General features: G+C 40.5%; 27 non-coding genes across 27 annotated transcripts; all 27 read right to left on the bottom strand.

Moving 5' to 3' along the window:
- Positions 1–385: 385 nt before the first annotated feature.
- On the bottom strand, positions 386–457 carry TRNAH-GUG (transfer RNA histidin (anticodon GUG)). Its single transcript has one exon. It is a non-coding gene; the product is annotated as a tRNA-His (tRNA).
- A 571-nt stretch (positions 458–1,028) lies between these two features.
- On the bottom strand, positions 1,029–1,103 carry TRNAC-ACA (transfer RNA cysteine (anticodon ACA)). Its single transcript has one exon. It is a non-coding gene; the product is annotated as a tRNA-Cys (tRNA).
- Positions 1,104–3,239: 2,136 nt separating this feature from the next.
- Positions 3,240–3,311, bottom strand: TRNAH-GUG (transfer RNA histidin (anticodon GUG)). The gene has a single exon. It is a non-coding gene; the product is annotated as a tRNA-His (tRNA).
- Positions 3,312–4,446: 1,135 nt separating this feature from the next.
- TRNAH-GUG (transfer RNA histidin (anticodon GUG)) lies at positions 4,447–4,518 on the bottom strand. The gene has a single exon. It is a non-coding gene; the product is annotated as a tRNA-His (tRNA).
- Positions 4,519–5,021: 503 nt separating this feature from the next.
- On the bottom strand, positions 5,022–5,093 carry TRNAH-GUG (transfer RNA histidin (anticodon GUG)). Its single transcript has one exon. It is a non-coding gene; the product is annotated as a tRNA-His (tRNA).
- An 8-nt stretch (positions 5,094–5,101) lies between these two features.
- On the bottom strand, positions 5,102–5,174 carry TRNAR-ACG (transfer RNA arginine (anticodon ACG)). The gene has a single exon. It is a non-coding gene; the product is annotated as a tRNA-Arg (tRNA).
- Positions 5,175–5,596: 422 nt separating this feature from the next.
- TRNAH-GUG (transfer RNA histidin (anticodon GUG)) lies at positions 5,597–5,668 on the bottom strand. The gene has a single exon. It is a non-coding gene; the product is annotated as a tRNA-His (tRNA).
- Positions 5,669–5,676: 8 nt separating this feature from the next.
- On the bottom strand, positions 5,677–5,749 carry TRNAR-ACG (transfer RNA arginine (anticodon ACG)). The gene has a single exon. It is a non-coding gene; the product is annotated as a tRNA-Arg (tRNA).
- Positions 5,750–7,310: 1,561 nt separating this feature from the next.
- Positions 7,311–7,382, bottom strand: TRNAH-GUG (transfer RNA histidin (anticodon GUG)). The gene has a single exon. It is a non-coding gene; the product is annotated as a tRNA-His (tRNA).
- A 1,067-nt stretch (positions 7,383–8,449) lies between these two features.
- Positions 8,450–8,521, bottom strand: TRNAH-GUG (transfer RNA histidin (anticodon GUG)). Its single transcript has one exon. It is a non-coding gene; the product is annotated as a tRNA-His (tRNA).
- Positions 8,522–8,529: 8 nt separating this feature from the next.
- Positions 8,530–8,602, bottom strand: TRNAR-ACG (transfer RNA arginine (anticodon ACG)). Its single transcript has one exon. It is a non-coding gene; the product is annotated as a tRNA-Arg (tRNA).
- Positions 8,603–10,165: 1,563 nt separating this feature from the next.
- TRNAH-GUG (transfer RNA histidin (anticodon GUG)) lies at positions 10,166–10,237 on the bottom strand. Its single transcript has one exon. It is a non-coding gene; the product is annotated as a tRNA-His (tRNA).
- Positions 10,238–10,740: 503 nt separating this feature from the next.
- On the bottom strand, positions 10,741–10,812 carry TRNAH-GUG (transfer RNA histidin (anticodon GUG)). Its single transcript has one exon. It is a non-coding gene; the product is annotated as a tRNA-His (tRNA).
- Positions 10,813–10,820: 8 nt separating this feature from the next.
- Positions 10,821–10,893, bottom strand: TRNAR-ACG (transfer RNA arginine (anticodon ACG)). Its single transcript has one exon. It is a non-coding gene; the product is annotated as a tRNA-Arg (tRNA).
- A 987-nt stretch (positions 10,894–11,880) lies between these two features.
- TRNAH-GUG (transfer RNA histidin (anticodon GUG)) lies at positions 11,881–11,952 on the bottom strand. The gene has a single exon. It is a non-coding gene; the product is annotated as a tRNA-His (tRNA).
- A 503-nt stretch (positions 11,953–12,455) lies between these two features.
- Positions 12,456–12,527, bottom strand: TRNAH-GUG (transfer RNA histidin (anticodon GUG)). Its single transcript has one exon. It is a non-coding gene; the product is annotated as a tRNA-His (tRNA).
- Positions 12,528–12,535: 8 nt separating this feature from the next.
- TRNAR-ACG (transfer RNA arginine (anticodon ACG)) lies at positions 12,536–12,608 on the bottom strand. The gene has a single exon. It is a non-coding gene; the product is annotated as a tRNA-Arg (tRNA).
- Positions 12,609–14,170: 1,562 nt separating this feature from the next.
- On the bottom strand, positions 14,171–14,242 carry TRNAH-GUG (transfer RNA histidin (anticodon GUG)). Its single transcript has one exon. It is a non-coding gene; the product is annotated as a tRNA-His (tRNA).
- An 8-nt stretch (positions 14,243–14,250) lies between these two features.
- TRNAR-ACG (transfer RNA arginine (anticodon ACG)) lies at positions 14,251–14,323 on the bottom strand. The gene has a single exon. It is a non-coding gene; the product is annotated as a tRNA-Arg (tRNA).
- Positions 14,324–16,460: 2,137 nt separating this feature from the next.
- Positions 16,461–16,532, bottom strand: TRNAH-GUG (transfer RNA histidin (anticodon GUG)). Its single transcript has one exon. It is a non-coding gene; the product is annotated as a tRNA-His (tRNA).
- An 8-nt stretch (positions 16,533–16,540) lies between these two features.
- TRNAR-ACG (transfer RNA arginine (anticodon ACG)) lies at positions 16,541–16,613 on the bottom strand. The gene has a single exon. It is a non-coding gene; the product is annotated as a tRNA-Arg (tRNA).
- A 422-nt stretch (positions 16,614–17,035) lies between these two features.
- Positions 17,036–17,107, bottom strand: TRNAH-GUG (transfer RNA histidin (anticodon GUG)). The gene has a single exon. It is a non-coding gene; the product is annotated as a tRNA-His (tRNA).
- Positions 17,108–17,610: 503 nt separating this feature from the next.
- TRNAH-GUG (transfer RNA histidin (anticodon GUG)) lies at positions 17,611–17,682 on the bottom strand. The gene has a single exon. It is a non-coding gene; the product is annotated as a tRNA-His (tRNA).
- An 8-nt stretch (positions 17,683–17,690) lies between these two features.
- TRNAR-ACG (transfer RNA arginine (anticodon ACG)) lies at positions 17,691–17,763 on the bottom strand. The gene has a single exon. It is a non-coding gene; the product is annotated as a tRNA-Arg (tRNA).
- A 2,146-nt stretch (positions 17,764–19,909) lies between these two features.
- TRNAH-GUG (transfer RNA histidin (anticodon GUG)) lies at positions 19,910–19,981 on the bottom strand. Its single transcript has one exon. It is a non-coding gene; the product is annotated as a tRNA-His (tRNA).
- Positions 19,982–20,484: 503 nt separating this feature from the next.
- On the bottom strand, positions 20,485–20,556 carry TRNAH-GUG (transfer RNA histidin (anticodon GUG)). The gene has a single exon. It is a non-coding gene; the product is annotated as a tRNA-His (tRNA).
- Positions 20,557–21,634: 1,078 nt separating this feature from the next.
- Positions 21,635–21,706, bottom strand: TRNAH-GUG (transfer RNA histidin (anticodon GUG)). The gene has a single exon. It is a non-coding gene; the product is annotated as a tRNA-His (tRNA).
- Positions 21,707–23,555: the final 1,849 nt, after the last annotated feature.

Here is a 23,555-nt window from a genome sequence, read left to right as displayed (position 1 = left end):
TTGAGAGCTGATCGAAGCCTTGCTACAGGGCTCTATGGTTATTTCAGCATATGTCACATTTTGGTAGCTGAACGAACAGTTGCTGCAGGGCTCCTTTCCCATAAATATCTCAATTTCAAGGTTCTTTGTGATTTCCAAAAGATTTTTCAAGTTTGTGATGAACATGCTCAGACAGAATCCAAATAATCTAATTTCTTGATGTCAGGAATTTCTGTCAAGTTCCCAGTCTTTCAAGAGATTTTCTCACAACTTAAGTTTTAAAACATGTATAGATACTTTGGCAACTAGCATTATAGCGAAAAATTGCAAGCAAGTACAAAGATTCAGCATACTTTCTAAAATTCTGCTAACATTGAAAAGTTGTGACAGAGAAACAAAACTAACATGCCGTGACCCGGATTCGAACCGGGGTTGCTGCGGCCACAACGCAGAGTACTAACCACTATACGATCACGGCAACTTTTCCAAGCCAGGTAGGAGTCGCACCTACAATCTTCTGATCTGTAGTCAGACGCGTTATCCATTGCGCCACTGGCACAACTGTTCTTGTATTTGATGGACTCTTTCACCACAAATTGAGAGCTGATCGAAGCCTTGCTACAGGGCTCTATGGTTATTTCAGCATATGTCACATTTTGGTAGCTGAACGAACAGTTGCTGCAGGGCTCCTTTCCAATAAATATCTCAATTTCAAGGTTCTTTGTGATTTCCAAAAGATCTTTCAAGTTTGTGATGAACATGCTCAGACAGAATCCAAATAATCTAATTTCTTGATGTCAGGAATTTCTGTCAAGTTACCCGTCTTTCAAGAGATTTTCTCACAACTGAAGTTTCAAAACATGTATAGATACTTTGGCAACTAGCATTATAGCGAAAAATTGCAAGCAAGTACAAAGATTCAGCATACTTTCTAAAATTCTGCTAACATTGAAAAGTTGTGACAGAGAAACAAACCGTGACCTGGATTGAACCGGGGTTGCTGTGGCCACAACACAGAGTACTAACCACCACACGATCACTGCAATTTTTGCAAACCAGGTAGGAGTCGAACCTACAATCTTCTGATCTGTAGTCAGATGCGTTATCCATTGCGCCACTGGCACAACTGTTGTTGTATTTGATGGACTCTTTCACCACAAATTGAGAGCTGATCGAAGCCTTGCTACAGGGCTCTATGGTTATTTCAGCATATGTCACATTTTGGTAGCTGAACCAACAGTTGCTGCAGGGCTCCTTTCCCATAAATATCTCAATTTCAAGGTTCTTTGTGATTTCCAAAAGATCTTTCAAGTTTGTGATGAACATGCTCAGACAGAATCCAAATAATCTAATTTCTTGATGTCAGGAATTTCTGTCAAGTTCCCAGTCTTTCAAGAGATTTTCTCACAACTTAAGTTTTAAAACATGTATAGATACTTTGGCAACTAGCATTATAGCAAAAAATTGCAAGCAAGTACAAAGATTCAGCATACTTTCTAAAATTCTGCTAACATTGAAAAGTTGTGACAGAGAAACAAAAGTAACATGCCGTGACCCGGATTCGAACCTGGGTTGCTGCGGCCACAACGCAGAGTACTAACCACTATACGATCACGGCAACTTTTCCAAGCCAGGTAGGAGTCGCACCTACAATCTTCTGATCTGTAGTCAGACGCGTTATCCATTGCGCCACTGGCACAACTGTTCTTGTATTTGATGGACTCTTTCACCACAAATTGAGAGCTGATCGAAGCCTTGCTACAGGGCTCTATGGTTATTTCAGCATATGTCACATTTTGGTAGCTGAACGAACAGTTGCTGCAGGGCTCCTTTCCCATAAATATCTCAATTTCAAGGTTCTTTGTGATTTCCAAAAGATCTTTAAAGTTTGTGATAAACATGCTCAGACAGAGTCCAAATAATCTAATTTCTTAATGTCAGGAATTTCTGTCAAGTTACCTGTCTTTCAAGAGATTTTCTCACAACTGAAGTTTCAAAACATGTATAGATACTTTGGCAACTAGCATTATAGCGAAAAATTGCAAGCAAGTGCAAAGATTCAGCATACTTTCTAAAATTCTGCTAACATTGAAAAGTTGTGACAGAGAAACAAAAGTAACATGCCGTGACCCGGATTCGAACCGGGGTTGCTGCTGCCACAACGCAGAGTACAAACCACTATACGATCACGGCTACTTTTCCGATCCAGGTAGGAGTCAAACCTACAATCTTCTGATCTGTAGTCAGACGTGTTATCCATTGCGCCACTGGCCCAACTGTTGCTGTATTTGATGGACTCTTTCACCACAAATTGAGAGCTGATCGAAGCCTTGCTACAGGGCTCTATGGTTATTTCAGCATATGTCACATTTTGGTAGCTGAACGAACAGTTGCTGCAGGGCTCCTTTCCCATAAATATCTCAATTTCAAGGTTCTTTGTGATTTCCAAAAGATCTTTCAAGTTTGTGATGAACATGCTCAGACAGAGTCCAAATAATCTAATTTCTTGATGTCAGGAATTTCTGTCAAGTTCCCAGTCTTTCAAGAGATTTTCTCACAACTGAAGTTTCAAAACATGTATAGATACTTTGGCAACTAGCATTATAGCGAAAAATTGCAAGCAAGTACAAAGATTCAGCATACTTTCTAAAATTCTGCTAACATTGAAAAGTTGTGACAGAGAAACAAAAGTAACATGCCGTGACCCGGGGTTGCTGCGGCCACAACGCAGAGTACTAACCACCAAACGATCACTGCAATTTTTCCAAACCAGGTAGGAGTCAAACCTACAATCTTCTGATCCGTAGTCAGACACGTTATCCATTGCGCCACTGGCACAACTGTTGTTGTATTTGATGGACTCTTTCACCACAAATTGAGAGCTGATCGAAGCCTTGCTACAGGGCTCTATGGTTATTTCAGCATATGTCACATTTTGGTAGCTGAACCAACAGTTGCTGCAGGGCTCCTTTCCCATAAATATCTCAATTTCAAGGTTCTTTGTGATTTCCAAAAGATCTTTCAAGTTTGTGATGAACATGCTCAGACAGAATTCAAATAATCTAATTTCTTGATGTCAGGAATTTCTGTCAAGTTCCCAGTCTTTCAAGAGATTTTCTCACAACTTAAGTTTTAAAACATGTATAGATACTTTGGCAACTAGTATTATAGAGAAAAATTGCAAGCAAGTACAAAGATTCAGCATACTTTCTAAAATTCTGCTAACATTAAAAAGTTGTGACAGAGAAACAAAACTAACATACCGTGACCCGGATTCGAACCGGGGTTGCTGCGGCCACAACGCAGAGTACTAACCACTATACGATCACGGCAACTTTTCCAAGCCAGGTAGGAGTCGCACCTACAATCTTCTGATCCGTAGTCAGACACGTTATCCATTGCGCCACTGGCACAACTGTTGTTGTATTTGATGGACTCTTTCACCACAAATTGACGCATTATCCATTGCGCCACTGGCCCAACTGTTGCTGTATTTGATGGACTCTTTCACCACAAATTGAGAGCTGATCGAAGCCTTGCTACAGGGCTCTATGGTTATTTCAGCATATGTAACATTTTGGTAGCTGAACGAACAGTTGCTGCAGGGCTCCTTTCCCATAAATATCTCAATTTCAAGGTTCTTTGTGATTTCCAAAAGATCTTTTAAGTTTGTGATGAACATGCTCAGACAGTGTCCAAATAATCTAATTTCTTGATGTCAGGAATTTCTGTCAAGTTCCCTGTCTTTCAAGAGATTTTCTCACAACTGAAGTTTCAAAACATGTATAGATACTTTGGCAACTAGCATTATAGCGAAAAATTGCAAGCAAGTACAAAGATTCAGCATACTTTCTAAAATTCTGCTAACATTGAAAAGTTGTGACAGAGAAACAAACCGTGACCTGGATTGAACCGGGGTTGCTGCGGCCACAACACAGAGTACTAACCACCACACGATCACTGCAATTTTTCCAAACCAGGTAGGAGTCGAACCTACAATCTTCTGATCTGTAGTCAGATGCGTTATCCATTGCGCCACTGGCACAACTGTTGTTGTATTTGATGGACTCTTTCACCACAAATTGAGAGCTGATCGAAGCCTTGCTACAGGGCTCTATGGTTATTTCAGCATATGTCACATTTTGGTAGCTGAACCAACAGTTGCTGCAGGGCTCCTTTCCCATAAATATCTCAATTTCAAGGTTCTTTGTGATTTCCAAAAGATCTTTCAAGTTTGTGATGAACATGCTCAGACAGAATCCAAATAATCTAATTTCTTGATGTCAGGAATTTCTGTCAAGTTCCCAGTCTTTCAAGAGATTTTCTCACAACTTAAGTTTTAAAACATGTATAGATACTTTGGCAACTAGCATTATAGCGAAAAATTGCAAGCAAGTACAAAGATTCAGCATACTTTCTAAAATTCTGCTAACATTGAAAAGTTGTGACAGAGAAACAAAAGTAACATGCCGTGACCCGGATTCGAACCGGGGTTGCTGCGGCCACAACGCAGAGTACTAACCACTATACGATCACGGCAACTTTTCCAAGCCAGGTAGGAGTCGCACCTACAATCTTCTGATCTGTAGTCAGACGCGTTATCCATTGCGCCACTGGCACAACTGTTCTTGTATTTGATGGACTCTTTCACCACAAATTGAGAGCTGATCGAAGCCTTGCTACAGGGCTCTATGGTTATTTCAGCATATGTCACATTTTGGTAGCTGAACGAACAGTTGCTGCAGGGCTCCTTTCCCATAAATATCTCAATTTCAAGGTTCTTTGTGATTTCCAAAAGATCTTTAAAGTTTGTGATAAACATGCTCAGACAGAGTCCAAATAATCTAATTTCTTGATGTCAGGAATTTCTGTCAAGTTCCCTGTCTTTCAAGAGATTTTCTCACAAAAGAAGTTTCAAAACATGTATAGATACTTTGGCAACTAGCATTATAGCGAAAAATTGCAAGCAAGTGCAAAGATTCAGCATACTTTCTAAAATTCTGCTAACATTGAAAAGTTGTGACAGAGAAACAAAAGTAACATGCCGTGACCCGGATTCGAACCGGGGTTGCTGCGGCCACAACGCAGAGTACTAACCACTATACGATCACGGCAACTTTTCCGAGCCAGGTAGGAGTCGAACCTACAATCTTCTGATCCGTAGTCAGACGCGTTATCCATTGCACCACTGGCCCAACTGTTGCTGTATTTGATGGACTCTTTCACCACAAATTGAGAGCTGATCGAAGCCTTGCTACAGGGCTCTATGGTTATTTCAGCATATGTCACATTTTGGTAGCTGAACGAACAGTTGCTGCAGGGCTCCTTTCCCATAAATATCTCAATTTCAAGGTTCTTTATGATTTCCAAAAGATCTTTTAAGTTTGTGATGAACATGCTCAGACAGAGTCCAAATAATCTAATTTCTTGATGTCAGGAATTTCTGTCAAGTTACCTGTCTTTCAAGAGATTTTTTCACAACTGAAGTTTCAAAACATGTATAGATACTTTGGCAACTAGCATTATAGCGAAAAATTGCAAGCAAGTGCAAAGATTCAGCATACTTTCTAAAATTCTGCTAACATTGAAAAGTTGTGACAGAGAAACAAAAGTAACATGCCGTGACCCGGATTCGAACCAGGGTTGCTGCGGCCACAACGCAGAGTACTAACCACTATACGATCACGGCAACTTTTCCGAGCCAGGTAGGAGTCGAACCTACAATCTTCTGATCCGTAGTCAGACGCGTTATCCATTGCGCCACTGGCCCAACTGTTGCTGTAGTTGATGGACTCTTTCACCACAAATTGAGAGCTGATCGAAGCCTTGCTACAGGGCTCTATGGTTATTTCAGCATATGTCACATTTTGGTAGCTGAACGAACAGTTGCTGCAGGGCTCCTCTCCCATAAATATCTCAATTTCAAGGTTCTTTGTGATTTACAAAAGATCTTTCAAGTTTGTGATGAACATGCTCAGACAGAGTCCAAATAATCTAATTTCTTAATGTCAGGAATTTCTGTCAAGTTACCTGTCTTTCAAGAGATTTTCTCACAACTGAAGTTTCAAAACATGTATAGATACTTTGGCAACTAGCATTATAGCGAAAAATTGCAAGCAAGTGCAAAGATTCAGCATACTTTCTAAAATTCTGCTAACATTGAAAAGTTGTGACAGAGAAACAAAAGTAACATGCCGTGACCCGGATTCGAACCATGGTTGCTGCTGCCACAACGCAGAGTACAAACCACTATACGATCACGGCTACTTTTCCGATCCAGGTAGGAGTCAAACCTACAATCTTCTGATCTGTAGTCAGACGTGTTATCCATTGCGCCACTGGCCCAACTGTTGCTGTATTTGATGGACTCTTTCACCACAAATTGAGAGCTGATCGAAGCCTTGCTACAGGGCTCTATGGTTATTTCAGCATATGTCACATTTTGGTAGCTGAACGAACAGTTGCTGCAGGGCTCCTTTCCCATAAATATCTCAATTTCAAGGTTCTTTGTGATTTCCAAAAGATCTTTCAAGTTTGTGATGAACATGCTCAGACAGAGTCCAAATAATCTAATTTCTTGATGTCAGGAATTTCTGTCAAGTTCCCAGTCTTTCAAGAGATTTTCTCACAACTGAAGTTTCAAAACATGTATAGATACTTTGGCAACTAGCATTATAGCAAAAAATTGCAAGCAAGTACAAAGATTCAGCATACTTTCTAAAATTCTGCTAACATTGAAAAGTTGTGACAGAGAAACAAAAGTAACATGCCGTGACCCGGGGTTGCTGCGGCCACAACGCAGAGTACTAACCACCAAACGATCACTGCAATTTTTCCAAACCAGGTAGGAGTCAAACCTACAATCTTCTGATCCGTAGTCAGACACGTTATCCATTGCGCCACTGGCACAACTGTTGTTGTATTTGATGGACTCTTTCACCACAAATTGAGAGCTGATCGAAGCCTTGCTACAGGGCTCTATGGTTATTTCAGCATATGTCACATTTTGGTAGCTGAACCAACAGTTGCTGCAGGGCTCCTTTCCCATAAATATCTCAATTTCAAGGTTCTTTGTGATTTCCAAAAGATCTTTCAAGTTTGTGATGAACATGCTCAGACAGAATTCAAATAATCTAATTTCTTGATGTCAGGAATTTCTGTCAAGTTCCCAGTCTTTCAAGAGATTTTCTCACAACTTAAATTTTAAAACATGTATAGATACTTTGGCAACTAGTATTATAGAGAAAAATTGCAAGCAAGTACAAAGATTCAGCATACTTTCTAAAATTCTGCTAACATTAAAAAGTTGTGACAGAGAAACAAAACTAACATACCGTGACCCGGATTCGAACCAGGGTTGCTGCGGTCACAACGCAGAGTACTAACCACTATACGATCACGGCAACTTTTCCAAGCCAGGTAGGAGTCGCACCTACAATCTTCTGATCCGTAGTCAGACACGTTATCCATTGCGCCATTGGCACAACTGTTGTTGTATTTGATGGACTCTTTCACCACAAATTGAGAGCTGATCGAAGCCTTGCTACAGGGCTCTATGGTTATTTCAGCATATGTCACATTTTGGTAGCTGAACCAACAGTTGCTGCAGGGCTCCTTTCCTATAAATATCTCAATTTCAAGGTTCTATGTGATTTCCAAAAGATCTTTCAAGTTTGTGATGAACATGCTCAGACAGAATCCAAATAATCTAATTTCTTGATGTCAGGAATTTCTGTCAAGTTCCCTGTCTTTCAAGAGATTTTCTCACAACTGAAGTTCCAAAACATGTATAGATACTTTGGCAACTAGCATTATAGCGAAAAATTGCAAGCAAGTACAAAGATTCAGCATACTTTCTAAAATTCTGCTAACATTGAAAAGTAGTGACAGAGAAACAAAAGTAACATGCCGTGACCCGGGGTTGCTGCGGCCACAACGCAGAGTACTAACCACCAAACGATCACTGCAATTTTTCCAAACCAGGTAGGAGTCGCACCTACAATCTTCTGATCTGTAGTCAGACGCGTTATCCATTGCGCCACTGGCACAACTGTTTTTGTATTTGATGGACTCTTTCACCACAAATTGAGAGCTGATCGAAGCCTTGCTACAGGGCTCTATGGTTATTTCAGCATATGTCACATTTTGGTAGCTGAACGAACAGTTGCTGCAGGGCTCCTTTCCCATAAATATCTCAATTTCAAGGTTCTTTGTGATTTCCAAAAGATCTTTCAAGTTTGTGATGAACATGCTCAGACAGAGTCCAAATAATCTAATTTCTTGATGTCAGGAATTTCTGTCAAGTTCCCTGTCTTTCAAGAGATTTTCTCACAACTGAAGTTTCAAAACATGTATAGATACTTTGGCAACTAGCATTATAGCGAAAAATTGCAAGCAAGTACAAAGATTCAGCATACTTTCTAAAATTCTGCTAACATTGAAAAGTTGTGACAGAGAAACAAAAGTAACATGCCGTGACCCGGATTCGAACCGGGGTTGCTGCGGCCACAACGCAGAGTACTAACCACTATACGATCACGGCAACTTTTCCGAGCCAGGTAGGAGTCGAACCTACAATCTTCTGATCCGTAGTCAGACGCGTTATCCATTGCGCCACTGGCCCAACTGTTGCTGTATTTGATGGACTCTTTCACCACAAATTGAGAGCTGATCGAAGCCTTGCTACAGGGCTCTATGGTTATTTCAGCATATGTCACATTTTGGTAGCTGAACGAACAGTTGCTGCAGGGCTCCTTTCCCATAAATATCTCAATTTCAAGGTTCTTTATGATTTCCAAAAGATCTTTTAAGTTTGTGATGAACATGCTCAGACAGAGTCCAAATAATCTAATTTCTTGATGTCAGGAATTTCTGTCAAGTTCCCTGTCTTTCAAGAGATTTTCTCACAACTGAAGTTTCAAAACATGTATAGATACTTTGGCAACTAGCATTATAGAGAAAAATTGCAAGCAAGTACAAAGATTCAGCATACTTTCTAAAATTCTGCTAACATTGAAAAGTTGTGACAGAGAACCAAAAGTAACATGCTGTGACCCGGATTCGAACCGGGGTTGCTGCAGCCACAACGCAGAGTACTAACCACTATACGATCACGGCAACTTTTCCGAGCCAGGTAGGAGTTGCACCTACAATCTTCTGATCTGTAGTCAGACGCATTATCCATTGCGCCACTGGCCCAACTGTTGCTGTATTTGATGGACTCTTTCACCACAAATTGAGAGCTGATCGAAGCCTTGCTACAGGGCTCTATGGTTATTTCAGCATATGTAACATTTTGGTAGCTGAACGAACAGTTGCTGCAGGGCTCCTTTCCCATAAATATCTCAATTTCAAGGTTCTTTGTGATTTCCAAAAGATCTTTTAAGTTTGTGATGAACATGCTCAGACAGTGTCCAAATAATCTAATTTCTTGATGTCAGGAATTTCTGTCAAGTTCCCTGTCTTTCAAGAGATTTTCTCACAACTGAAGTTTCAAAACATGTATAGATACTTTGGCAACTAGCATTATAGCGAAAAATTGCAAGCAAGTACAAAGATTCAGCATACTTTCTAAAATTCTGCTAACATTGAAAAGTTGTGACAGAGAAACAAACCGTGACCTGGATTGAACTGGGGTTGCTGCGGCCACAACGCAAAGTACTAACCACCACACGATCACTGCAATTTTTAAAAAACCAGGTAGGAGTCAAACCTACAATCTTCTGATCCGTAGTCAGATGCGTTATCCATTGCGCCACTGGCACAACTGTTGTTGTATTTGATGGACTCTTTCACCACAAATTGAGAGCTGATCGAAGCCTTGCTACAGGGCTCTATGGTTTTTTCAGCATATGTCACATTTTGGTAGCTGAACCAACAGTTGCTGCAGGGCTCCTTTCCCATAAATATCTCAATTTCAAGGTTCTTTGTGATTTCCAAAAGATCTTTCAAGTTTGTGATGAACATGCTCAGACAGAATCCAAATAATCTAATTTCTTGATGTCAGGAATTTCTGTCAAGTTCCCAGTCTTTCAAGAGATTTTCTCACAACTTAAGTTTTAAAACATGTATAGATACTTTGGCAACTAGCATTATAGCGAAAAATTGCAAGCAAGTACAAAGATTCAGCATACTTTCTAAAATTCTGCTAACATTGAAAAGTTGTGACAGAGAAACAAAACTAACATGCCGTGACCCGGATTCGAACCGGGGTTGCTGCGGCCACAACGCAGAGTACTAACCACTATACGATCACGGCAACTTTTCCAAGCCAGGTAGGAGTCGCACCTACAATCTTCTGATCTGTAGTCAGACGCGTTATCCATTGCGCCACTGGCACAACTGTTCTTGTATTTGATGGACTCTTTCACCACAAATTGAGAGCTGATCGAAGCCTTGCTACAGGGCTCTATGGTTATTTCAGCATATGTCACATTTTGGTAGCTGAACGAACAGTTGCTGCAGGGCTCCTTTCCAATAAATATCTCAATTTCAAGGTTCTTTGTGATTTCCAAAAGATCTTTCAAGTTTGTGATGAACATGCTCAGACAGAATCCAAATAATCTAATTTCTTGATGTCAGGAATTTCTGTCAAGTTCCCTGTCTTTCAAGAGATTTTCTCACAACTGAAGTTTCAAAACATGTATAGATACTTTGGCAACTAGCATTATAGCGAAAAATTGCAAGCAAGTACAAAGATTCAGCATACTTTCTAAAATTCTGCTAACATTGAAAAGTTGTGACAGAGAAACAAAAGTAACATGCCGTGACCCGGATTCGAACCGGGGTTGCTGCGGCCACAACGCAGAGTACTAACCACTATACGATCACGGCAACTTTTCCGAGCCAGGTAGGAGTCAAACCTACAATCTTCTGATCCGTAGTCAGACACGTTATCCATTGCGCCACTGGCCCAACTGTTGCTGTATTTGATGGACTCTTTCACCACAAATTGAGAGCTGATCGAAGCCTTGCTACAGGGCTCTATGGTTATTTCAGCATATGTCACATTTTGGTAGCTGAACGAACAGTTGCTGCAGGGCTCCTTTCCCATAAATATCTCAATTTCAAGGTTCTTTATGATTTCCAAAAGATCTTTTAAGTTTGTGATGAACATGCTCAGACAGAGTCCAAATAATCTAATTTCTTGATGTCAGGAATTTCTGTCAAGTTCCCTGTCTTTCAAGAGATTTTCTCACAACTGAAGTTTCAAAACATGTATAGATACTTTGGCAACTAGCATTATAGCGAAAAATTGCAAGCAAGTACAAAGATTCAGCATACTTTCTAAAATTCTGCTAACATTGAAAAGTTGTGACAGAGAAACAAACCGTGACCTGGATTGAACCGGGGTTGCTGCGGCCACAACACAGAGTACTAACCACCACACGATCACTGCAATTTTTCCAAACCAGGTAGGAGTCGAACCTACAATCTTCTGATCTGTAGTCAGATGCGTTATCCATTGCGCCACTGGCACAACTGTTGTTGTATTTGATGGACTCTTTCACCACAAATTGAGAGCTGATCGAAGCCTTGCTACAGGGCTCTATGGTTATTTCAGCATATGTCACATTTTGGTAGCTGAACCAACAGTTGCTGCAGGGCTCCTTTCCCATAAATATCTCAATTTCAAGGTTCTTTGTGATTTCCAAAAGATCTTTCAAGTTTGTGATGAACATGCTCAGACAGAATCCAAATAATCTAATTTCTTGATGTCAGGAATTTCTGTCAAGTTCCCAGTCTTTCAAGAGATTTTCTCACAACTTAAGTTTTAAAACATGTATAGATACTTTGGCAACTAGCATTATAGCGAAAAATTGCAAGCAAGTACAAAGATTCAGCATACTTTCTAAAATTCTGCTAACATTGAAAAGTTGTGACAGAGAAACAAAAGTAACATGCCGTGACCCGGATTCGAACCGGGGTTGCTGCGGCCACAACGCAGAGTACTAACCACTATACGATCACGGCAACTTTTCCAAGCCAGGTAGGAGTCGCACCTACAATCTTCTGATCTGTAGTCAGACGCGTTATCCATTGCGCCACTGGCACAACTGTTCTTGTATTTGATGGACTCTTTCACCACAAATTGAGAGCTGATCGAAGCCTTGCTACAGGGCTCTATGGTTATTTCAGCATATGTCACATTTTGGTAGCTGAACGAACAGTTGCTGCAGGGCTCCTTTCCCATAAATATCTCAATTTCAAGGTTCTTTGTGATTTCCAAAAGATCTTTAAAGTTTGTGATAAACATGCTCAGACAGAGTCCAAATAATCTAATTTCTTGATGTCAGGAATTTCTGTCAAGTTCCCTGTCTTTCAAGAGATTTTCTCACAAAAGAAGTTTCAAAACATGTATAGATACTTTGGCAACTAGCATTATAGCGAAAAATTGCAAGCAAGTACAAAGATTCAGCATACTTTCTAAAATTCTGCTAACATTGAAAAGTTGTGACAGAGAAACAAAAGTAACATGCCGTGACCCGGATTCGAACCGGGGTTGCTGCGGCCACAACGCAGAGTACTAACCACTATACGATCACGGCAACTTTTCCGAGCCAGGTAGGAGTCGAACCTACAATCTTCTGATCCGTAGTCAGACGCGTTATCCATTGCGCCACTGGCCCAACTGTTGCTGTATTTGATGGACTCTTTCACCACAAATTGAGAGCTGATCGAAGCCTTGCTACAGGGCTCTATGGTTATTTCAGCATATGTCACATTTTGGTAGCTGAACGAACAGTTGCTGCAGGGCTCCTTTCCCATAAATATCTCAATTTCAAGGTTCTTTATGATTTCCAAAAGATCTTTTAAGTTTGTGATGAACATGCTCAGACAGAGTCCAAATAATCTAATTTCTTGATGTCAGGAATTTCTGTCAAGTTCCCTGTCTTTCAAGAGATTTTCTCACAACTGAAGTTTCAAAACATGTATAGATACTTTGGCAACTAGCATTATAGAGAAAAATTGCAAGCAAGTACAAAGATTCAGCATACTTTCTAAAATTCTGCTAACATTGAAAAGTTGTGACAGAGAACCAAAAGTAACATGCTGTGACCCGGATTCGAACCGGGGTTGCTGCAGCCACAACGCAGAGTACTAACCACTATACGATCACGGCAACTTTTCCGAGCCAGGTAGGAGTCGCACCTACAATCTTCTGATCTGTAGTCAGACGCATTATCCATTGCGCCACTGGCCCAACTGTTGCTGTATTTGATGGACTCTTTCACCACAAATTGAGAGCTGATCGAAGCCTTGCTACAGGGCTCTATGGTTATTTCAGCATATGTAACATTTTGGTAGCTGAACGAACAGTTGCTGCAGGGCTCCTTTCCCATAAATATCTCAATTTCAAGGTTCTTTGTGATTTCCAAAAGATCTTTCAAGTTTGTGATGAACATGCTCAGACACAGTCCAAATAATCTAATTTCTTGATGTCAGGAATTTCTGTCAAGTTCCCTGTCTTTCAAGAGATTTTCTCACAACTGAAGTTTCAAAACATGTATAGATACTTTGGCAACTAGCATTATAGAGAAAAATTGCAAGCAAGTACAAAGATTCAGCATACTTTCTAAAATTCTGCTAACATTGAAAAGTTGTGACAGAGAAACAAACCGTGACCTGGATTGAACCGGGGTTGCTGCGGCCACAACGCAGAGTACTAACCACCACACGATCACTGCAATTTTTCCAAACCAGGTAGGAGTCAAACCTACAATCTTCTGATCCGTAGTCAGATGCGTTATCCATTGCGCCACTGGCACAACTGTTGTTGTATTTGATGGACTCTTTCACCACAAATTGAGAGCTGATCGAAGCCTTGCTACAGGGCTCTATGGTTATTTCAGCATATGTCACATTTTGGTAGCTGAACCAACAGTTGCTGCAGGGCTCCTTTCCCATAAATATCTCAATTTCAAGGTTCTTTGTGATTTCCAAAAGATCTTTCAAGTTTGTGATGAACATGCTCAGACAGAATCCAAATAATCTAATTTCTTGATGTCAGGAATTTCTGTCAAGTTCCCAGTCTTTCAAGAGATTTTCTCACAACTTAAGTTTTAAAACATGTATAGATACTTTGGCAATTAGCATTATAGCGAAAAATTGCAAGCAAGTACAAAGATTCAGCATACTTTCTAAAATTCTGCTAACATTGAAAAGTTGTGACAGAGAAACAAAAGTAACATGCCGTGACCCGGATTCGAACCGGGGTTGCTGCGGCCACAACGCAGAGTACTAACCACTATACGATCACGGCAACTTTTCCGAGCCAGGTAGGAGTCGAACCTACAATCTTCTGATCCGTAGTCAGACGCGTTATCCATTGCGCCACTGGCCCAACTGTTGCTGTATTTGATGGACTCTTTCACCACAAATTGAGAGCTGATCGAAGCCTTGCTACAGGGCTCTATGGTTATTTCAGCATATGTCACATTTTGGTAGCTGAACGAACAGTTGCTGCAGGGCTCCTTTCCCATAAATATCTCAATTTCAAGGTTCTTTATGATTTCCAAAAGATCTTTTAAGTTTGTGATGAACATGCTCAGACAGAGTCCAAATAATCTAATTTCTTGATGTCAGGAATTTCTGTCAAGTTCCCTGTCTTTCAAGAGATTTTCTCACAACTGAAGTTTCAAAACATGTATAGATACTTTGGCAACTAGCATTATAGAGAAAAATTGCAAGCAAGTACAAAGATTCAGCATACTTTCTAAAATTCTGCTAACATTGAAAAGTTGTGACAGAGAACCAAAAGTAACATGCTGTGACCCGGATTCGAACCGGGGTTGCTGCAGCCACAACGCAGAGTACTAACCACTATACGATCACGGCAACTTTTCCGAGCCAGGTAGGAGTCGCACCTACAATCTTCTGATCTGTAGTCAGACGCATTATCCATTGCGCCACTGGCCCAACTGTTGCTGTATTTGATGGACTCTTTCACCACAAATTGAGAGCTGATCGAAGCCTTGCTACAGGGCTCTATGGTTATTTCAGCATATGTAACATTTTGGTAGCTGAACGAACAGTTGCTGCAGGGCTCCTTTCCCATAAATATCTCAATTTCAAGGTTCTTTGTGATTTCCAAAAGATCTTTCAAGTTTGTGATGAACATGCTCAGACACAGTCCAAATAATCTAATTTCTTGATGTCAGGAATTTCTGTCAAGTTCCCTGTCTTTCAAGAGATTTTCTCACAACTGAAGTTTCAAAACATGTATAGATACTTTGGCAACTAGCATTATAGAGAAAAATTGCAAGCAAGTACAAAGATTCAGCATACTTTCTAAAATTCTGCTAACATTGAAAAGTTGTGACAGAGAACCAAAAGTAACATGCTGTGACCCGGATTCGAACCGGGGTTGCTGCAGCCACAACGCAGAGTACTAACCACTATACGATCACGGCAACTTTTCCGAGCCAGGTAGGAGTCGCACCTACAATCTTCTGATCTGTAGTCAGACGCATTATCCATTGCGCCACTGGCCCAACTGTTGCTGTATTTGATGGACTCTTTCACCACAAATTGAGAGCTGATCGAAGCCTTGCTACAGGGCTCTATGGTTATTTCAGCATATGTAACATTTTGGTAGCTGAACGAACAGTTGCTGCAGGGCTCCTTTCCCATAAATATCTCAATTTCAAGGTTCTTTGTGATTTCCAAAAGATCTTTCAAGTTTGTGATGAACATGCTCAGACAGAATCCAAATAATCTAATTTCTTGATGTCAGGAATTTCTGTCAAGTTCCCTGTCTTTCAAGAGATTTTCTCACAACTGAAGTTTCAAAACATGTATAGATACTTTGGCAACTAGCATTATAGCGAAAAATTGCAAGCAAGTACAAAGATTCAGCATACTTTCTAAAATTCTGCTAACATTGAAAAGTTGTGACAGAGAAACAAACCGTGACCTGGATTGAACCGGGGTTGCTGCGGCCACAACGCAGAGTACTAACCACCACACGATCACTGCAATTTTTCCAAACCAGGTAGGAGTCAATCCTACAATCTTCTGATCCGTAGTCAGATGCGTTATCCATTGCGCCACTGGCACAACTGTTGTTGTATTTGATGGACTCTTTCACCACAAATTGAGAGCTGATCGAAGCCTTGCTACAGGGCTCTATGGTTATTTCAGCATATGTCACATTTTGGTAGCTGAACCAATAGTTGCTGCAGGGCTCCTTTCCCATAAATATCTCAATTTCAAGGTTCTTTGTGATTTCCAAAAGATCTTTAAAGTTTGTGATAAACATGCTCAGACAGAGTCCAAATAATCTAATTTCTTAATGTCAGGAATTTCTGTCAAGTTACCTGTCTTTCAAGAGATTTTCTCACAACTGAAGTTTCAAAACATGTATAGATACTTTGGCAACTAGCATTATAGCGAAAAATTGCAAGCAAGTACAAAGATTCAGCATACTTTCTAAAATTCTGCTAACATTGAAAAGTTGTGACAGATAAACAAAAGTAACATGCCGTGACCCGGATTCGAACCAGGGTTGCTGCGGCCACAACGCAGAGTACTAACCACTATACGATCACGGCAACTTTTCCGAGCCAGGTAGGAGTCGAACCTACAATCTTCTGATCCGTAGTCAGACGCGTTATCCATTGCGCCACTGGCCCAACTGTTGCTGTAGTTGATGGACTCTTTCACCACAAATTGAGAGCTGATCGAAGCCTTGCTACAGGGCTCTATGGTTATTTCAGCATATGTCACATTTTGGTAGCTGAACGAACAGTTGCTGCAGGGCTCCTTTCCCATAAATATCTCAATTTCAAGGTTCTTTGTGATTTCCAAAAGATCTTTCAAGTTTGTGATGAACATGCTCAGACAGAATCCAAATAATCTAATTTCTTGATGTCAGGAATTTCTGTCAAGTTCCCAGTCTTTCAAGAGATTTTCTCACAACTTAAGTTTTAAAACATGTATAGATACTTTGGCAACTAGCATTATAGCGAAAAATTGCAAGCAAGTACAAAGATTCAGCATACTTTCTAAAATTCTGCTAACATTGAAAAGTTGTGACAGAGAAACGAAAGTAACATGCCGTGACCCGGATTCGAACCGGGGTTGCTGCGGCCACAACGCAGAGTACTAACCACTATACGATCACGGCAACTTTTCCGAGCCAGGTAGGAGTCGCACCTACAATCTTCTGATCTGTAGTCAGACGCGTTATCCATTGCGCCACTGGCACAACTGTTCTTGTATTTGATGGACTCTTTCACCACAAATTGAGAGCTGATCGAAGCCTTGCTACAGGGCTCTATGGTTATTTCAGCATATGTCACATTTTGGTAGCTGAACGAACAGTTGCTGCAGGGCTCCTTTCCCATAAATATCTCAATTTCAAGGTTCTTTGTGATTTCCAAAAGATCTTTAAAGTTTGTGATAAACATGCTCAGACAGAGTCCAAATAATCTAATTTCTTGATGTCAGGAATTTCTGTCAAGTTCCCTGTCTTTCAAGAGATTTTCTCACAACTGAAGTTTCAAAACATGTATAGATACTTTGGCAACTAGCATTATAGCGAAAAATTGCAAGCAAGTACAAAGATTCAGCATACTTTCTAAAATTCTGCTAACATTGAAAAGTTGTGACAGAGAAACAAAAGTAACATGCCGTGACCCGGATTCGAACCAGGGTTGCTGCGGCCACAACGCAGAGTACTAACCACTATACGATCACGGCAACTTTTCCGAGCCAGGTAGGAGTCGAACCTACAATCTTCTGATCCGTAGTCAGACGCGTTATCCATTGCGCCACTGGCCCAACTGTTGCTGTAGTTGATGGACTCTTTCACCACAAATTGAGAGCTGATCGAAGCCTTGCTACAGGGCTCTATGGTTATTTCAGCATATGTCACATTTTGGTAGCTGAACGAACAGTTGCTGCAGGGCTCCTTTCCCATAAATATCTCAATTTCAAGGTTCTTTGTGATTTCCAAAAGATCTTTTAAGTTTGTGATGAACATGCTCAGACAGAGTCCAAATAATCTAATTTCTTGATGTCAGGAATTTCTGTCAAGTTACCTGTCTTTCAAGAGATATTCTCACAACTGAAGTTTCAAAACATGTATAGATACTTTGGCAACTAGCATTATAGAGAAAAATTGCAAGCAAGTACAAAGATTCAGCATACTTTCTAAAATTCTGCTAACATTGAAAAGTTGTGACAGAGAAACAACACTAACATGCTGTGACCCGGATTGAACCGGGGTTGCTGCGGCCACAACGCAGAGTACTAACCACCATACGATCACTGCAATTTTTCCAAACCAGGTAGGAGTCAAACCTACAATCTTCTGACCCGTAGTCAGACACGTTATCCATTGCGCCACTGGCACAACTGTTGTTGTATTTGATGGACTCTTTCACCACAAATTGAGAGCTGATCGAAGCCTTGCTACAGGGCTCTATGGTTATTTCAGCATATGTCACATTTTGGTAGCTGAACGAACAGTTGCTGCAGGGCTCCTCTCCCATAAATATCTCAATTTCAAGGTTCTTTGTGATTTCCAAAAGATCTTTCAAGTTTGTGATGAACATGCTCAGACAGAGTCCAAATAATCTAATTTCTTAATGTCAGGAATTTCTGTCAAGTTACCTGTCTTTCAAGAGATTTTCTCACAACTGAAGTTTCAAAACATGTATAGATACTTTGGCAACTAGCATTATAGCGAAAAATTGCAAGCAAGTGCAAAGATTCAGCATACTTTCTAAAATTCTGCTAACATTGAAAAGTTGTGACAGAGAAACAAAAGTAACATGCCGTGACCTGGATTCGAACCGGGGTTGCTGCTGCCACAACGCAGGGTACTAACCACTATACGATTACGGCAACTTTTCCAATCCAGGTAGGAGTCAAACCTACAATCTTCTGATCTGTAGTCAGACGCGTTATCCATTGCGCCACTGGCACAACTGTTGTTGTATTTGATGGACTCTTTCACCACAAATTGAGAGCTGATCGAAGCCTTGCTACGGGGCTCTATGGTTATTTCAGCATATGTCACATTTTGGTAGCTGAACCAACAGTTGCTGCAGGGCTCCTTTCCCATAAATATCTCAATTTCAAGGTTCTTTGTGATTTCCAAAAGATCTTTCAAGTTTGTGATGAACATGCTCAGACAGAATCCAAATAATCTAATTCCTTGATGTCAGGAATTTCTGTCAAGTTCCCAGTCTTTCAAGAGATTTTCTCACAACTTAAGTTTTAAAACATGTATAGATACTTTGGCAACTAGCATTATAGCGAAAAATTGCAAACAAGTACAAAGATTCAGCATACTTTCTAAAATTCTGCTAACATTGAAAAGTTGTGACAGAGAAACAAAACTAACATGCCGTGACCCGTATTCGAACCGGGGTTGCTGCGGCCACAACGCAGAGTACTAACCACCATACGATCACTGCAATTTTTCCAAACCAGGTAGGAGTCAAACCTACAATCTTCTGACCCGTAGTCAGACACGTTATCCATTGCGCCACTGGCACAACTGTTGTTGTATTTGATGGACTCTTTCACCACAAATTGAGAGCTGATCGAAGCCTTGCTACAGGGCTCTATGGTTATTTCAGCATATGTCACATTTTGGTAGCTGAACGAACAGTTGCTGCAGGGCTCCTTTCCCATAAATATCTCAATTTCAAGGTTCTTTGTGATTTCCAAAAGATCTTTCAAGTTTGTGATGAACATGCTCAGACAGAGTCCAAATAATCTAATTTCTTAATGTCAGGAATTTCTGTCAAGTTACCTGTCTTTCAAGAGATTTTCCCACAACTGAAGTTTCAAAACATGTATAGATACTTTGGCAACTAGCATTATAGCGAAAAATTGCAAGCAAGTATAAAGATTCAGCATACTTTCTAAAATTCTGCTAACATTGAAAAGTTGTGACAGAGAAACAAAACTAACATGCCGTGACCCGGATTCGAACCAGGGTTGCTGCGGCCACAACGCAGAGTACTAACCACTATACGATCACGGCAACTTTTCCGATCCAGGTAGGAGTCAAACCTACAATCTTCTGATCCGTAGTCAGACGCGTTATCCATTGCGCCACTGGCACAACTGTTGTTGTATTTGATGGACTCTTTCACCACAAATTGAGAGCTGATCGAAGCCTTGCTACGGGGCTCTATGGTTATTTCAGCATATGTCACATTTTGGTAGCTGAACCAACAGTTGCTGCAGGGCTCCTTTCCCATAAATATCTCAATTTCAAGGTTCTTTGTGATTTCCAAAAGATCTTTCAAGTTTGTGATGAACATGCTCAGACAGAATCCAAATAATCTAATTTCTTGATGTCAGGAATTTCTGTCAAGTTCCCAGTCTTTCAAGAGATTTTCTCACAACTTAAGTTTTAAAACATGTATAGATACTTTGGCAACTAGCATTATAGCGAAAAATTGCAAGCAAGTACAAAGATTCAGCATACTTTCTAAAATTCTGCTAACATTGAAAAGTTGTGACAGAGAAACAAAACTAACATGCCGTGACCCGGATTCGAACCGGGGTTGCTGCGGCCACAACGCAGAGTACTTACCACTATACGATCACGGCAACTTTTGCGAGCCGGGTAGGAGTCGCACCTACAATCTTCTGATCTGTAGTCAGACGCGTTATCCATTGCGCCACTGGCACAACTGTTGTTGTATTTGATGGACTCTTTCACCACAAATTGAGAGCTGATCGAAGCCTTGCTACGGGGCTCTATGGTTATTTCAGCATATGTCACATTTTGGTAGCTGAACCAACAGTTGCTGCAGGGCTCCTTTCCCATAAATATCTCAATTTCAAGGTTCTTTGTGATTTCCAAAAGATCTTTCAAGTTTGTGATGAACATGCTCAGACAGAATCCAAATAATCTAATTTCTTGATGTCAGGAATTTCTGTCAAGTTCCCAGTCTTTCAAGAGATTTTCTCACAACTTAAGTTTTAAAACATGTATAGATACTTTGGCAACTAGCATTATAGCGAAAAATTGCAAGCAAGTACAAAGATTCAGCATACTTTCTAAAATTCTGCTAACATTGAAAAGTTGTGACAGAGAAACAAAACTAACATGCCGTGACCCGGATTCGAACCGGGGTTGCTGCCGCCACAACGCAGAGTACTAACCACTATACGATCACGGCAACTTTTCCAATCCAGGTAGGAGTCGCACCTACAATCTTCTGATCTGTAGTCAGACACGTTATCCATTGCGCCACTGGCACAACTGTTCTTGTATTTGATGGACTCTTTCACCAGAAATTGAGAGCTGATCGAAGCCTTGCTACAGGGCTCTATGCTTATTTCAGCATATGTCACATTTTGGTAGCTGAACGAACAGTTGCTGCAGGGCTCCTTTCCCATAAATATCTAAATTTCAAGGTTCTTTGTGATTTCCAAAAGATCTTTCAAGTTTGTGATGAACATGCTCAGACAGAATCCAAATAATCTAATTTCTTGATGTCAGGAATTTCTGTCATGTTCCCAGTCTTTCAAGAGATTTTCTCACAACTTAAGTTTTAAAACATGTATAGATACTTTGGCAACTAGCATTATAGCGAAAAATTGCAAGCAGGTACAAAGATTCAGCATACTTTCTAAAATTCTGCTAACATTGAAAAGTTGTGACAGAGAAACAAAACTAACATGCCGTGACCCGGATTCGAACCGGGGTTGCTGCGGCCACAACGCAGAGTACTAACCACTATACGATCACGGCAACTTTTCCGAGCCAGGTAGGAGTTGCACCTACAATCTTCTGATCTGTAGTCAGACGCGTTATCCATTGCGCCACTGGCACAACTGTTCTTGTATTTGATGGACTCTTTCACCACAAATTGAGAGCTGATCGAAGCCTTGCTACAGGGCTCTATGGTTATTTCAGCATATGTCACATTTTGGTAGCTGAACGAACAGTTGCTGCAGGGCTCCTTTCCCATAAATATCTCAATTTCAAGGTTCTTTGTGATTTCCAAAAGATCTTTAAAGTTTGTGATGAACATGCTCAGACAGAGTCCAAATAATCTAATTTCTTGATGTCAGGAATTTCTGTCAAGTTACCTGTCTTTCAAGAGATTTTCTCACAACTGAAGTTTCAAAACATGTATAGATACTTTGGCAACTAGCATTATAGCGAAAAATTGCAAGCAAGTACAAAGATTCAGCATACTTTCTAAAATTCTGCTAACATTGAAAAGTAGTGACAGAGAAACAAAAGTAACATGCCGTGACCCGGGGTTGCTGCGGCCACAACGCAGAGTACTAACCACCAAACGATCACTGCAATTTTTCCAAACCAGGTAGGAGTCGCACCTATAATCTTCTGATCTGTAGTCAGACGCGTTATCCATTGCGCCACTGGCACAACTGTTTTTGTATTTGATGGACTCTTTCACCACAAATTGAGAGCTGATCGAAGCCTTGCTACAGGGCTCTATGGTTATTTCAGCATATGTCACATTTTGGTAGCTGAACGAACAGTTGCTGCAGGGCTCCTTTCCCATAAATATCTCAATTTCAAGGTTCTTTGTGATTTCCAAAAGATCTTTAAAGTTTGTGATAAACATGCTCAGACAGAGTCCAAATAATCTAATTTCTTGATGTCAGGAATTTCTGTCAAGTTCCCTGTCTTTCAAGAGATTTTCTCACAACTGAAGTTTCAAAACATGTATAGATACTTTGGCAACTAACATTATAGAGAAAAATTGAAAGCAAGTACAAAGATTCAGCATACTTTCTAAAATTCTGCTAACATTGAAAAGTTGTGACAGAGAACCAAAAGTAACATGCTGTGACCTGGATTCGAACCGTGGTTGCTGCTGTCACAATGGAGAGTACTAACCACCATACGATCACTGCAATTTTTCCAAACCAGTTAGGAGTCAAACCTATAATCTTCTGATCCGTAGTCAGACACGTTATCCATTGCACCACTGGCACAACTGTTGTTGTATTTGATGGACTCTTTCACCACAAATTGAGAGCTGATCGAAGCCTTGCTACAGGGCTCTATGGTTATTTCAGCATATGTCACATTTTGGTAGCTGAACCAACAGTTGCTGCAGGGCTCCTTTCCCATAAATATCTCAATTTCAAGGTTCTTTGTGATTTCCAAAAGATCTTTCAAGTTTGTGATGAACATACTCAGACAGAATCCAAATAATCTAATTTCTTGATGTCAGGAATTTCTGTCAAGTTCCCTGTCTTTCAAGAGATTTTCTCACAACTGAAGTTTCAAAACATGTATAGATACTTTGGCAACTAGCATTATAGCGAAAAATTGCAAGCAAGTACAAAGATTCAGCATACTTTCTAAAATTCTGCTAACATTGAAAAGTAGTGACAGAGAAACAAAAGTAACATGCCGTGACCCGGGGTTGCTGCGGCCACAACGCAGAGTACTAACCACCAAACGATCACTGCAATTTTTCCAAACCAGGTAGGAGTCGCACCTATAATCTTCTGATCTGTAGTCAGACGCGTTATCCATTGCGCCACTGGCACAACTGTTTTTGTATTTGATGGACTCTTTCACCACAAATTGAGAGCTGATCGAAGCCTTGCTACAG

This window comes from Mixophyes fleayi, chromosome 4, assembly GCF_038048845.1.
Source record: "Mixophyes fleayi isolate aMixFle1 chromosome 4, aMixFle1.hap1, whole genome shotgun sequence".
Classification (NCBI taxonomy): domain Eukaryota; kingdom Metazoa; phylum Chordata; class Amphibia; order Anura; family Limnodynastidae; genus Mixophyes; species Mixophyes fleayi.
This window is presented reverse-complemented; position numbering and strand designations above follow the sequence as displayed.